This window comes from Erpetoichthys calabaricus, chromosome 2, assembly GCF_900747795.2.
Source record: "Erpetoichthys calabaricus chromosome 2, fErpCal1.3, whole genome shotgun sequence".
Taxonomy (NCBI): Eukaryota; Metazoa; Chordata; class Cladistia; order Polypteriformes; family Polypteridae; genus Erpetoichthys; species Erpetoichthys calabaricus.
Genome location: NC_041395.2, coordinates 305,319,825 through 305,333,035, shown reverse-complemented (window position 1 = coordinate 305,333,035; position 13,211 = coordinate 305,319,825).

Sequence of the window (13,211 nt, the reverse complement as noted above, 5' to 3'; positions counted from 1 at the left end):
GAGCAGCCAGCTCATGATCACTGCCGCCCCTAGCGAATCAGAATCACTGTTCCTGGGATTCAGCCGCTGCACTAGACTAGCCTGCAAGCGTCAGTGTTTACCTCTGTGTGCTTGCGTGCACCCAGTTCAAGCTCAGTTGGCTCAGTGAGTTACTGAATTTCATCAATGGCATCAGTTGCACCTTGTACATATAATAATAGATTGTTGCAGTGGATTTTTTTATATAGTGTGTAAAATGATCAGCGTTGCAGTTATTGTGATGCTCTTTGCATGGAAAAAATGTGTTCCATTAAAATTTCACTTTTTCTTAGTGAATTGTGACATTTTCTTAAAAAGTGCAGCAGAGTGGTGGCTCTGAGGCTAAGGATCTGCGCTGGTATCCCGAAGGTTGCCGGTTCGAATCCCCGTCACTGCCAAAAGGTCACTGCTCTGCTGAGCCCTTGAGCAAGGCCCTTAACTTGTAATTGCTCCAGGGGCGCTGTACAATGGCTGACCCTGCGCTCAGACCCCAAGGGGTATGCGAAAACTACCAAATTCCTAATACAAGAAATTGTATAAGGCGAAATAAAGAAAAAAAAAAAGTATTTGGTGTCAACGGGTGCATTAAACCCCCCCCCAAGTATGTGTTGGTTTAAGGGTTAATACAAAGGATTCACAGGATTTATATCAATAAGTATGCAATATATCATACTAATATGTCTCACCTAAGTCACCTCTACATGTTCCACAGTGAAGTTTGTTTGGTAGGCTGCATTGAAGACACGACTATCCACTTTCCTGATGCTTTGTAAGTAGCACCAGAAGAAGCCTTTGTTAAGGTCTTGTTACTTAAGAGTAAATGAGTAATAGATGCAGTTTTGTAGCTCCTAAACTAAAGTGTTACTCCAACATCAAATTTATAACAGTTGACAACAAGTGCCAAACCATGGGATTTGCTTTTGGAAATTTTCAGACATAGCCTGAAGGCTTTAATTTAATTTAGTTGCTTTGCCTAAGGCTTATTAATTAACAGCCCACATATACCCCTCAAAACTGCTTCATCAGACAAAGGACATTCTCTCCCAAGCTTCATCAGAATGGCTTTTGAAAGTAGAAGCTTTCAGCTATAAACTCTGGGCATTAAGGATTGACAGTACTCTCTCTTCACTACTCGCTTGTATATTCATGTAAACAATGTGAAAACTACTGTTAAAGCGTGTCATTTCCAATGTGGATCATTTGCCTCAAAAAATGAGGAGAGTATGTTGGCGCTCAGTTCACACAGTTATAACGTTGTAAATTATGTGACTAAATCCAAAAGAACAAATGTCACAAAATAAGCAAGGGGTCAACAGGCAAGGGGTTGGCCTAGCAGTGAATCTCAGTTTTAGCATCCTACGATACAGTCTGTTTCATTTTTCACTGTTTTCATTTGTTTTGTGGTTGAATACATTTTTTATTGATATTCTGGTGATGTCATTTTGCATAATGTTTGTATAGTCATTGCTGTTTTGTGCCCAATTGATGGTTTCCTGTGACCATGATGTTTATATTCACTATACCCCTGGCAGGTGATGTCTCATATTATGACATCCTGTCTCACCAATTTAAGATGGTGGTCATTACTTCATAACATTATCTCTTAAGTATTTTTTGCATTTAGGAGTTAGTGAAAGAATATTTGTGTGATGTTCAACCAGGATGCTTTTTCCTCTTTATTTAGCTGTTTTGTTGTTTGTCAAATATTATTGTGTACACTTTGCTATTAATTCTGTTTTTGGTTTTGTTCATTTTGTGTTTTATTCATTTAACATTGTTTCATTTTTTTAATTATGTATTTTTTTTTAGGTATACATTGTATGTATTAGTTTGCTTTGTTATTGCCACCTACCCTGTCTCCTTTATGTGGAGCCCAAGGAGGAAGGGCCATCTAATAACTGTGCAGCTGGAGTTCCATCCGCAGTGAGTATTTAAAGAAGAGTTTAAGTCCTTACCTCATCTTTGGCATTGTTGGTTTGTGATTCTTTTCTATTTGTAATTGCTGTTTTTGACCCTTTTTTATTCTCTTGTACTGTTTATTGTTTCTGGATAGGAATGTCACAAGAACCCTTTTTATCACCACCTCGATGTCAAAGTTGAAAGCATAACAGCACTAGCTCTTTTACAGTATCGGTAGTACTGAGAAAGTTGGTACAGTACTCATGCGTGATTGCATGACTGCATATAAACAAATTACTTCATATGGCACAATAATACATGTGAATATCTTGAGTAAAACTTTATATGGAAATTGCTGAAAGTGGAGATGATACAACACCACATTAATACGTCGAAAAGGAAAACAGCAGTGTCATGTCTAGAAGTGCTTTGAGCTTAAGGCAAGAGTTTCAACACGCAACTGTAGGATTGACACTTCTTATTTTAAAAAATATAGGCAAGACTCACGCACACAAAGGCTTTTGTTATTGTAGGCTTTATCCTATTAAACAATTAGTTCAGAAACAGATTTGTGCATGCTTTGAGAGTGAAATAACATTACCAATCAGATGAGGTGTATTTGTTTAACTTGTATTGTCACACATTTGTAAGAGGAGATGAAAAGGTAACAATATATATCACTTGTAATAGTGTCATACGCAGAATTTATGTCAGTCATTTGGTTTTTGAAGGCAAACTAAGGTTCATTAGTATGACTCATAAGTAAGCGCATGTGTCATACATTTTAATGATACTTTGAAGAATGTAACACTGTCTCATAGTTATAAATATACTGAGCATATGTAACAACACCCCGAGTCATTTTCAAATTCTGGATTTGTACAAAGGCATAAACAATAATAAAGTGTGTTCACTCACATAAGAAATCTTTAAAATAGTAAAACAAAGCCATTAAAGATTAATGCAAAAATGACAAGTTTGACTTCACACAGGAAGCTTTAAGGTTGGGACAAATGTAAAAAAAAAATTGGGGACAAATTTGGAAAATTAAAGCCACAGGAGTTTGTGACATTTAAAATTAAAATTAATTTGACTCATCTATTAAATGATACTCTTTAGTAATATTTTTTTAACCAGCTAACAATGCAAATATAAGCCAAACAATAGCAAATGTTACAAACCTAACAGAGGGATTCTCTGCCAAACCAGACTTTAAAAGCATTTTGCTATAAAAACAGCTTTAAATAGTTTGTTTAAATTGTGATATCCAGAATTATCTTGGAATTCATTCATTCAAAAGTACAAATAGAATGTTTGAATTTGTATTTTTATTATTGATTTTAAGCAGTATTTTTTGTTACTATAGAGGAAATGTCAGAATAAATGTAATATGTGCACATGCTAAGGTAACTCATGTAGTTCCTGACATATCATCTATATATATATAAAATCCCTATGTGCATCCAGGTGTCCGTGTGTGGGTGTCTTCTGATGAAGTGCGCATGCGCGGGGCACGGTGCGACTCGCGATATTACTGTCAGAGAAAGTTAGAGGCGTTTTACAGAAATACAAACCAGTATTACTGCGAGAGGAAATTAAAGGTACACAATACAGTGACGCATATTACAGCCACATACAAGCCAGTATTACTGTCAGAGGAGATTAAAGGCATATTATCGACGCGCACACCTGTATTACCGCCAGAGAAAATTAAAGGTATATTACGGACGTACAAGCCAGCGGACGTACAAGACGGTATCCTTCAATAAGGACGCGCACAAAAAGGCGATTGAGGTCGCCCTTTTGAGGCTCGCCTTTTTGTGCACGCCCTTATTGAACAGAGCCGTTCAAGACAGTATTACTGTCTCAGAAAATTAGACACACAATACACGGCGGCAGCCCACGAAGAACGGTCAGCTCAGCAAGTAAACATCAACAAAAGAAAGGCTGAAAGAAAGAAAAATACGACCAACAAAAAGAATGAGGTCAAAGTCCCTTGCCATTTAATATAGACTGTTCCTACTAATGTTTATGCACTACTGTTCTAGCGCCCGTTATTGTAACGGGCTAAATGACTAGTTCTTTATAAATCCTATGATGTAATCCCCCCAAGATTATAAACTCCCTATATGTTGTTACATTGGGGGATCCCCATCTCTTCCACACATTACGGTTCATGACCTGCATTGTATTTTTGACATTTATAAATGCCAATACTAGTGTACTTAGAGGACAGTTGGGTAACCACTTGATGGATATACCAGTATTTTAAAGAAATTGTTATTGTTAGCATTTATATATTTAATATTGTATTACACAATATTGTTCACTTGAAAAAACAGTTATTTTAATAAAAAGCTATTGAATAGGGTTTCTGTTTTTGCCATGAGTTTCAAGGTTCAATTAGCGTAAAATTTCATCGGTATTGTTATCGAATACAAAAATTCTGATACTGTGACATCCCTATTTCTAGTTTGGATTTGTTTGCTGTTGATGATTTCCTATTTAGGCAAATTTATTTAAGAGCCTTAGCCCCATTTTTGACCCTCTAAAAGTAGGGAGACTGCCAGAGGCGAGGCTTATTCAGTAGACCTGTCAAAGGGCTGGTCAGGCCTTTTGTTTGGGTTTCCTGAGGCCTGCTTCATCTTTTTGAGAATGCTGTAGCACTTGGACCAATTTTGACAAGAACGGGCCATTCAGCTCAACAAAGCTCACGGTATTTGCTTATGTATTCCTAAATAACATCCATTTCAATTTTAAAAGTCCCCAAAATACCATTCTCTACTAACTACTTGGTAATTTATTATAAGTTGTATAATGTGATGCCGGCTTTAGCTTGTCTTCATGACAGTATGGGCAAAATAGGATGAACAGCCATACACAAACACACACACACTGACTAATCAGTGTCGTTCGGACACTTCAAGTGATACTCTTAACATTTCTTTGAACTTCTTTCTGCACCAGTTGAGATGAAATCATTTGAACAAGGGGAAAGAGACCATGAGGACTTTGTGTACTGCATCAGGGAAAATAACATTCAAAGTTCGATAACTAATTGAAGTACTCCAATCAATTCTCCCTCCAAGGATGCTGTGATCCTGCATATATATGTATATATATATATATATATATATATATATATATATATATATATATATATATATATTATATATATATATATAATACCTAGTATTTTTTTAATTTGCATCATGGAAAAGTCGATACTGTGAACAAAACTGTTTTTTATTATTCCTATTCACATTTGCATATATTTATTACCATCATTGGGTTTGCCATTGGTACCCACCTGGATTGAAACCTGCTGGTTCTCATTCTATCAGCCTCATTGCAGACAGGACAGACACACTTCCCACAAAGCTAAAGAAACCTGTAGCCTGGGGCAGTCAGCCCCATTATCACTGCACCTTAACAGATTTACATGTTGTACATGTTTATAATATCATTAACCCAAGGCCCAAAACAATGAAACTTTAATGAAACAGTAATTATCCAACAGTTCTTACAACGTATGTGGACTGAAAAATAAGATTTTTATAAAGCTGAAAATAAGATATGACAGCAAACGTCCCTAGCTGAAATACAGAAGCAGTCTTCTGGTGCATGAAAGCACAAAAAATGTCTTTTGTCGAGTGACAAGAATAGACAGAACTGTAACAGCATTATAACCTGACAGATTCCCACTCACCAGCTGTAGACATGCCTTTCCAAACCTGTGTCAAAGCAAACATCCATCTGTCCTCAGCAATTGAAAACAAGTCAGTTCACAAAAATAAAAAAAGGAAAAAAAGGGATCAACATTCCATATTTAAAACATAGTTTGTATTTTCTCTACTAGAACTGTCGGAAAACTTTGAGATGACTTAGTTTCTTTTAAAGCTTTTTTTAATAATATATTTACTACCTTGATTTGCACTGTTGTGATCCTGATACTAGTTCCTTCACAACTGTAATCCTTTATCTAAGCACTTAAAAAAAGCTGCTAAATGTAAAGATCCTTCTCTTAAGTTCAGTAATCCATTTATATCCCACAATTATTTGTTAGTTTTAAGTCAATTAAAAAAAGATCAAAAAGGTCACTGCTTTATTTTCTTGTGAAACAAAACAGTGAAAAACAGATATAAACATGCAGACAAATATGCAGTATATACTCTGTACACTATATACTGTATATATATATATATATATATATATATATATATATATATATATATATATATATATATATATATATATATATATATATATAGTGTGATGGACCCCAGGGCGTTAGCAAGCCCAAACCCCAACACGAACACAGAATCACAGTCCTGGGTTCAAATTAAGGTTGTTTGTTAACACGGTACAAAAGCACAAACCACAGGGAGTGTGGTCCCTTTTATTATAGGAAGTTACCCTGGGAGTACTTCAGGTGCCAGGGGTGATTGCCCGATTGAAGTACTTCCGGGTCACATGGAAGTCCCTCATCATGAGAGGAAGTTTGTTTCCCAGCAGCTCCCTCTTGTGGCACCCCGTGACCCCAACAGGGCTGCCCTGCCAGACTGCATTTCCCGGCATGCCCTGCTGACTTCCCAAAGGGGACTGACAACCAGGGCTGCTGCCATCTAGCATGCTGGTGGATTAAAAAACTCCAGCAATATCTTCTCTTTTTAAAGGGCTATCCATCCACCTTTTCCGTCCACCTAGTATATACTCTATTGTCACAGGTGGCTGGGGGGGCGACCCAGCTGGAACGCCCAGGAGGACCGGAGGAGGGTTTACGCCTCCCTCAGACCACATGGGGGCGACTGCCCTGGTGGCTATGGGGACCACGGGTACAGAGCTTTGAAGCTCAGCCCTGTAGGGGCCCGTGGTCACCACCAGGGGGCGCCCCGATGCCTACAAAGCCCTGGACCTCAGCACTTCCACCACACCTGGAAGTGCTGGGGGGAAAAGGATCGGAGACACTGGGGAGTGCCGGCAGAAGATTGTCGGGAGGCACCTGGAGCACATCCAGGTGATTATAAAAGGGGCCGCCTCCCTCCATTCGAGGGCTTGAGTCGGGTGGAAGAGGACGGAACCTCGGAGGAAAGGAGTGGAGGCGGTCAGAGACAAAGAGGAGGCATTGGATAGAAAGGCCTGGACTTTGGGGGAGTTTTGGGTTTGTGTTGCACCTTGTATATAATAGAAATTAATGTATAATAAACGTGTGTTGGGTGAACCATCGCTGTCCGCCAGTCTGTGTCTGGCTGCTTTCCACACTATACACGATCTTCTTCTTCTTTCGGCTGCTCTTGTTAGGGGTTGCCACAGTGGATCATCTTCTTCCATATTTTTCTGTCCTCTACATCTTGCTCTGTTACACCCATCACCTGCATGTCCTCTCTCACCACATCCATAAACCTTTGCTTAGGCCTTCCTCTTTTCCTCTTCCCTGGCAGCTCTATCCTTAGCATCCTTCTCCCAATATACCCAGCATCTCTCCTCTGCACATGTCCAAACCAACGCAATCTCGCCTCTTTGACTTTGTCTCCCAACCATCCAACTTGAGCTGACCCTCTGATGTACTCATTTCTAATCCTATCCGTCCTCGTCACACCCAATGAAAATCTTAACATCTTTAACTCTGCCACCTCAAGCTCTGTCTCCTGCTTTCTGGTCAGTGCCACCGTCTCCAAACCATATAACATAGCTTTAGACCTTCCCTTTCACTCTTGCTGATACCCGTCTGTCACAAATTACTCCTGGCACTCTTCTCCACCAATTCCACCCTACATGCACTCTCTTTTTCACCTCTCTTCCACAAACCCCACTATACACTGTATATATACTATATAATACAGTGTAAAACACTAAAGTCAACAGCATGTATCCAGTCCCTTTGAACAATTTGATTGGTCTGTTTAGCTTTGGAGTGATTGGTCACTTTGGCTTTGGTGATGCAAATAAGTATGAATGTGAAACACACAACGAAGAGTAAAGGTGTTTGAGGCATGCTGAGAGACTAGTTCCTTCACAACTTTAATCCTTTATCTAAGCACTTAAAAAAAGCTGCTAAATGCTTCAAAGAAGGCAACTATAAAATCAGAAAGGAGGTGAGAAAGACCCCTCAATAATAATATCCTAATTTTTCCAAAGAAATTCTACTGATGCAAATAGATTGTAAAACTTGTACATTTTGTCGGGTCATCGGAATACACCGTGCTCTTCAGAAAGGATGCCCAGGGATCTTTAATGACCACAGAAAGTCAGGACTTTGATTTTATGTCTCATCTGAAGGATGGCGCTATTTTTACAGCACAGTGTCTCTGTCAGTGCACTGGGGCATTGGGGTAAACATTCAGACCACAAGGTAAGAGCTCCCTGCTCGCTTCACCAATACCTCTTCCAGAAGCAGCAGCACCCCAAGCTTTTCCAACAGCAAACAAATCCAAACTAGAAACAGGGATGTCACAGTATCAGAATTTTTGTATTCGATAAAAATACTGATGAAATTTAACGATAATTGAACCTTCAAACCCATGGAAAAAACAGAAAGCCTATTCAATAGCTTTTTATTAAAATAACTGTTTTTTCAAGTGAACAATATTGTGTAATACAATATTAAATATATAAATGCTATCAATCCAAGTACTTGCTGGGCCCAAACATATGCTTGGCTTTAGGTGGATGACCTGTTCTGAAGTGCACGTGGTATGAGATGGTGTCCCCCAGGGTTTGATTCTGGGGCCTACTCTGTTCAGCAGCTATACTGTATGTTACTCGTACTGCAAATCATAGGAAAATGCAGTTTTGGCTTGTCATTGTTATGCAGATGGCACTCAAATCTATATTAGTGTACTTACACTTCTACTCTCCCTAGCAATTTTCTCTAAGAAAGAAAGTCATGGATGCAATACAATTTCCTTCAACTAAGCTGTTCAAAGACTGAGGTTATTTTAATAAGTACTCCGTCATCTATACAAAAAAATAGAATCATTTTAGCCTTTCTGTTGATAATATTCAGGGACCACCTACCAATAATGCTCAAAACGTGGAAGTTATTTTTGGCAGTCAGCTCACATTTGAGGCATGTATTTCAACCATTACCAAAGTTTCCTTCTTTCAATTTTAGTAAATTGTAAGACTGGGCATTTCTGTCACAAACTGCAACTGAAAGTCACATCTTCATCATCTTACATTTAGATTATTGTAATGCACTTTTCGTCAGTCTTCCAGCAAATTCTCTTCAGCAGCTCCAGTATGTGCAAAACTGTGCTGGTGAGATTCCTACTCAAGCATCATTGCACCTTCAACCTGTACTTTCACACTTACACTGGCTCCCTGTGCATGAACACATTACATTTAAAACTCTTATTCTTACATACTGTATGAAGCAGTCTATGGCACAGTCCCTCATTGAGCCTGTGAACGTGTCAAACCCTTCGTTCCCTTGTGCTCTATCTGATCTGCTTTCCCCCTGCAGTGGCCATGTTGCAAATTTAGGTCCTTGGGGGAAGAGAGCTTTTTCTTCTCGTGCTCATCACCTATGGAATGCCCTGCCAGCAGATATCAGAAACGCCAAGATTTTTCTACTACTTAGTTTATAGGTTTAATTCTCCTTTTTTTGTTATGCCTTGTAGCACTTTGGGATAAAAAAGCAGGTATTAATACAATGTATTATTATTATTATTATTAAATTTAGGGTACTATTAGTGGTTATATTTTGGTAGTAAATTATAAAGATTCCTTTTAAAGCAATTCTAAAACCATAGATGCTCTGGTTCTTGTAAGCACTTATTAAACATTTGAAATAATATGGAGATATTTTATTAATAAATGCCCCTCTCTGTGAAATTCAATAATGACTCCTCACTCTGTCTGCAGTAAAGCCATTTTTTAAAATATCTTGTATGTGTAGATTAAACCAAGCACAAGACTAAATGTAAGTAGATGGTCTCATCTTTTAGACATACTGTAGAATTATGACACCTATATAAAGCAGAAAATGAGTACGTGATTTAGAAAGATTTATAGGCAGAATTGTCATATCTTTCCCTTAGAGAACTCAGAAATCCAGCATGACTTTTCTTCAGCACAGGTAATAAAAGCACTGCAGTCTTTGAAATTCTCAAAGTTTCCGCCTGAGTACATATCTAAATACTGCTCCCTCTGGGTGTGCTGAGATGCCCCTTGAACTCCTTCATTCTCATTTTCCTCCTTAATCTAATATTCTAATTGTTCAATCTGATGATTATGTAACCCTCACTTCTATGCCATATTACTTTCAATACGCTGTCCTTTTGCTTTTACAGAGCTTCGTTCCGCATTTGCTTTTGAGGTTCTGATTTTTTTTTTAAGCTTTTTCATCTTAGTTCTTTTATAAAGCTTTTTAAGAGAGGGATGCATATGAAAAGACTGAACATTTTACATAGAATGCAAAACATTCTAAATCTATGAAAAACAGTTTTATAGTAACATTTTAAAAATCTTAGCTATGAAGTCTCTAATGGAAGATATATAGGGCCAATTCTGAACACATAAAATGACTCTTATCATTGATTATCCTGGATGTCAGGCTCACAATTGCCAGTCTTTTTTTTAGGACAGAGGTTGGGCTGAACAGCCAATGGAAATTGAGACTCAGAGATGGAAAGCTGGATCATGCCTTTGGCCAGACAGTGGTGTGAGTAAAATTGATCCTGAGATCAACTCAAGTTGGGGAGCATGCACTGGTACGAAACAACTTGGGATCCCGGTTGGCAACCCCCTAGGCAGACACGAGGTCCAGTCCCACCCTCCGGAAATGACCCTCTATCTGTCGCAGCCAGGTGTTATGTGGGCGACCCCTTGGCCTGGTCCAGCCACTTGGGTTGCCAACAATGAGGATCTCATGAGCTGGATCACCCTCGGGGAAACGGGCCACATGGCTGTAACTGACGCTCCTTCACAATGCAGGTAATGTGCCTCATTCGGGACTCCATGAGCAACTGCTCATTCGACACAAAGTCAAACCAACGATACCCAAGGATTTTCCAGGGAGACACAGTACCAAAGGAGTCCAGTCTTCATCTCAGGTCACTGGATAGCGCTCATGACTCACAACCATATAGCAAGAGTAAGCACCAGGACTCTAAAGACTTGGACCGTTGTCCTTTTGCATAGATATCGGGAGTGCCACACACCCCTTTCTAGCGACCTCATGACCCCCCATGCTCTCCCAATCCGTCTGCTGACTTCACAGGAAGAGTCACTCATGGACATGAGTGTTACTGCCAAGGTAAGTAAACCTCTTGACAAGGTCGATACTCTCTCCGCAGACAGACACACTGCTGATGGCTGTGTCCAAGAGGTCATTAAAGGCCTGGATCTTGGTTTTTATCCAGGACACTTCCAAGCCCAGACACTCCGACTCCTCTCTCAGTCTCTCAATAACCCTGATCCATGAAGATCACAGCATCGTCAGCAAAGTCAAGATCCATGAATCTTTCTTCACCAACAGATGCCCCACAGCCGCTGAACCCCACGACCTTGCCCAACACCCAGTCCATACAAGCATTGAACAGAGTAGGAGCAAGAACACACCTCTGATGCACCCCAGAATCAACTGGGAAAAACACAGAGGTTCTACCTCCACTCTGCACAGCACTCACAGTACCAGTGTATAGTATATACATACACTGATCCTGAGGATTAGCATTAAAATATTGAGGCTTCAGTGCCACTGCAAAATTAGTTAAGTATATCTATATACAGCATACTTCTTATAGTCTACAGTTCAACAAGAGCAGTCTACAAACACAGAAGACCACAGCCAGGCCAAAACTAAAAAAAAAAAAAATCAGTCTACTGTAAAAGGCTACACAGTCTGTGAAGCTAAATGGTAGAGCATCCCAAAGGGACATACTTCCTCTAATATTTAATGCTCCTCTGCCACTTGAATGCTTCATAATCAATGTTGCAAAGCAACTCCAACAGATGTGCAAGGTCAGATGCCAAGGAGGGGCCAGAATTGAGATAATGCCAGACACTGGAGAGTTCATCTGCATGTAGGCCACCAAGCAGGGATATGAACACAGTACTGATAGCCGTTCTCTGATTTTGCCCAGTGGTTATATTTTGAAATGAAGGAACGCACCTCCTATTAGGAGGTTAGTGTGTATCTGTTTCTGTTCATCTATATCACTCTGATTTTCTGCTTTAGATGAGAGAAATCCACAGTTTCTGAATTGTAGCCACATTGTTTAGCTACACTGCAGATCATTGTGGATTATCAATAAAAAATGTGTTACATAAATGGAAGTACACCACCTACAGATACATATAGATAAAATTGAAAACTTGATTCTCAGAGTATCCTAGATATTTACGAATAACAAAACAGCAACGGTGCCATACACAATAAGCCACATTAAAACCACTGACAGATGAGGGGAATAACATTGATTATCTTGTTAAAATGGCACCTGTCAAGGAGTGGGATATATTAGGCAGCAAGTCAACAGTCAGTTCTTGAAGCTGATGTGTTGGAAGCAGAAACTATTGGCAAGTGTAAGGATTTGAGTGACTTTGACAAGGGCCAAATTGGGGTGTCTGTAAGACTGGGCCAGAGCTTTTCCAAAATGACAGGGCTTGTGGGGTGTTCCCAGTATGCAGTGGTTAGTACCTACCAAAAGTAGTCAAAGGAAGGAAAACCAGTGAAAAGGTGCCAGGGTCATGGGCGTCCAAGGCTCATTGATGCGCATGGGGAGTGACGGCTAACCCCCTCATCTGTTCCCCTCACCAGTTTCAGCTGTTATGCTCACTCATGACATGGCTCTGTGAGCCCTCTTTAAATTCATCTTGTATTCCTTGTGCATGAGCACCTGTGGACCAACTGCATGGGCACACTGACTCTGTGGTAAATTCAAAACACTGTCTTGGGGATTCCCTAAAATTTAGCTAAATTATGTCGGCACACATTACAAAGTTGCTCCACCTCTTCCTCTAATAGCTGCTGGGATGCTGGTACTTGAAGTTGGGTGACATGTGAAGCTGCATAAGGCCTGTGCTTACTTCACGTATGCGGGAGTGCTTCTTTGAACTTCTTACATCATCAATGGTAAGAGTCTTCTTTTGAATTATTTCTTAATTGCAACCTTGTTAGCATTAGCTCAGAGTGTGACTCAGTTTCAGAATTCTACATAATTACGGTTAAGCCTGGGTCGTGTAATGATCCATTTTGCAGTGTTAAGCTTGATTAACTCTTAAGGACAGTATTCTAATGCCATCTAGTCTATTAAAATAGCATTATGCTGCAAAAAGTCATGAATATT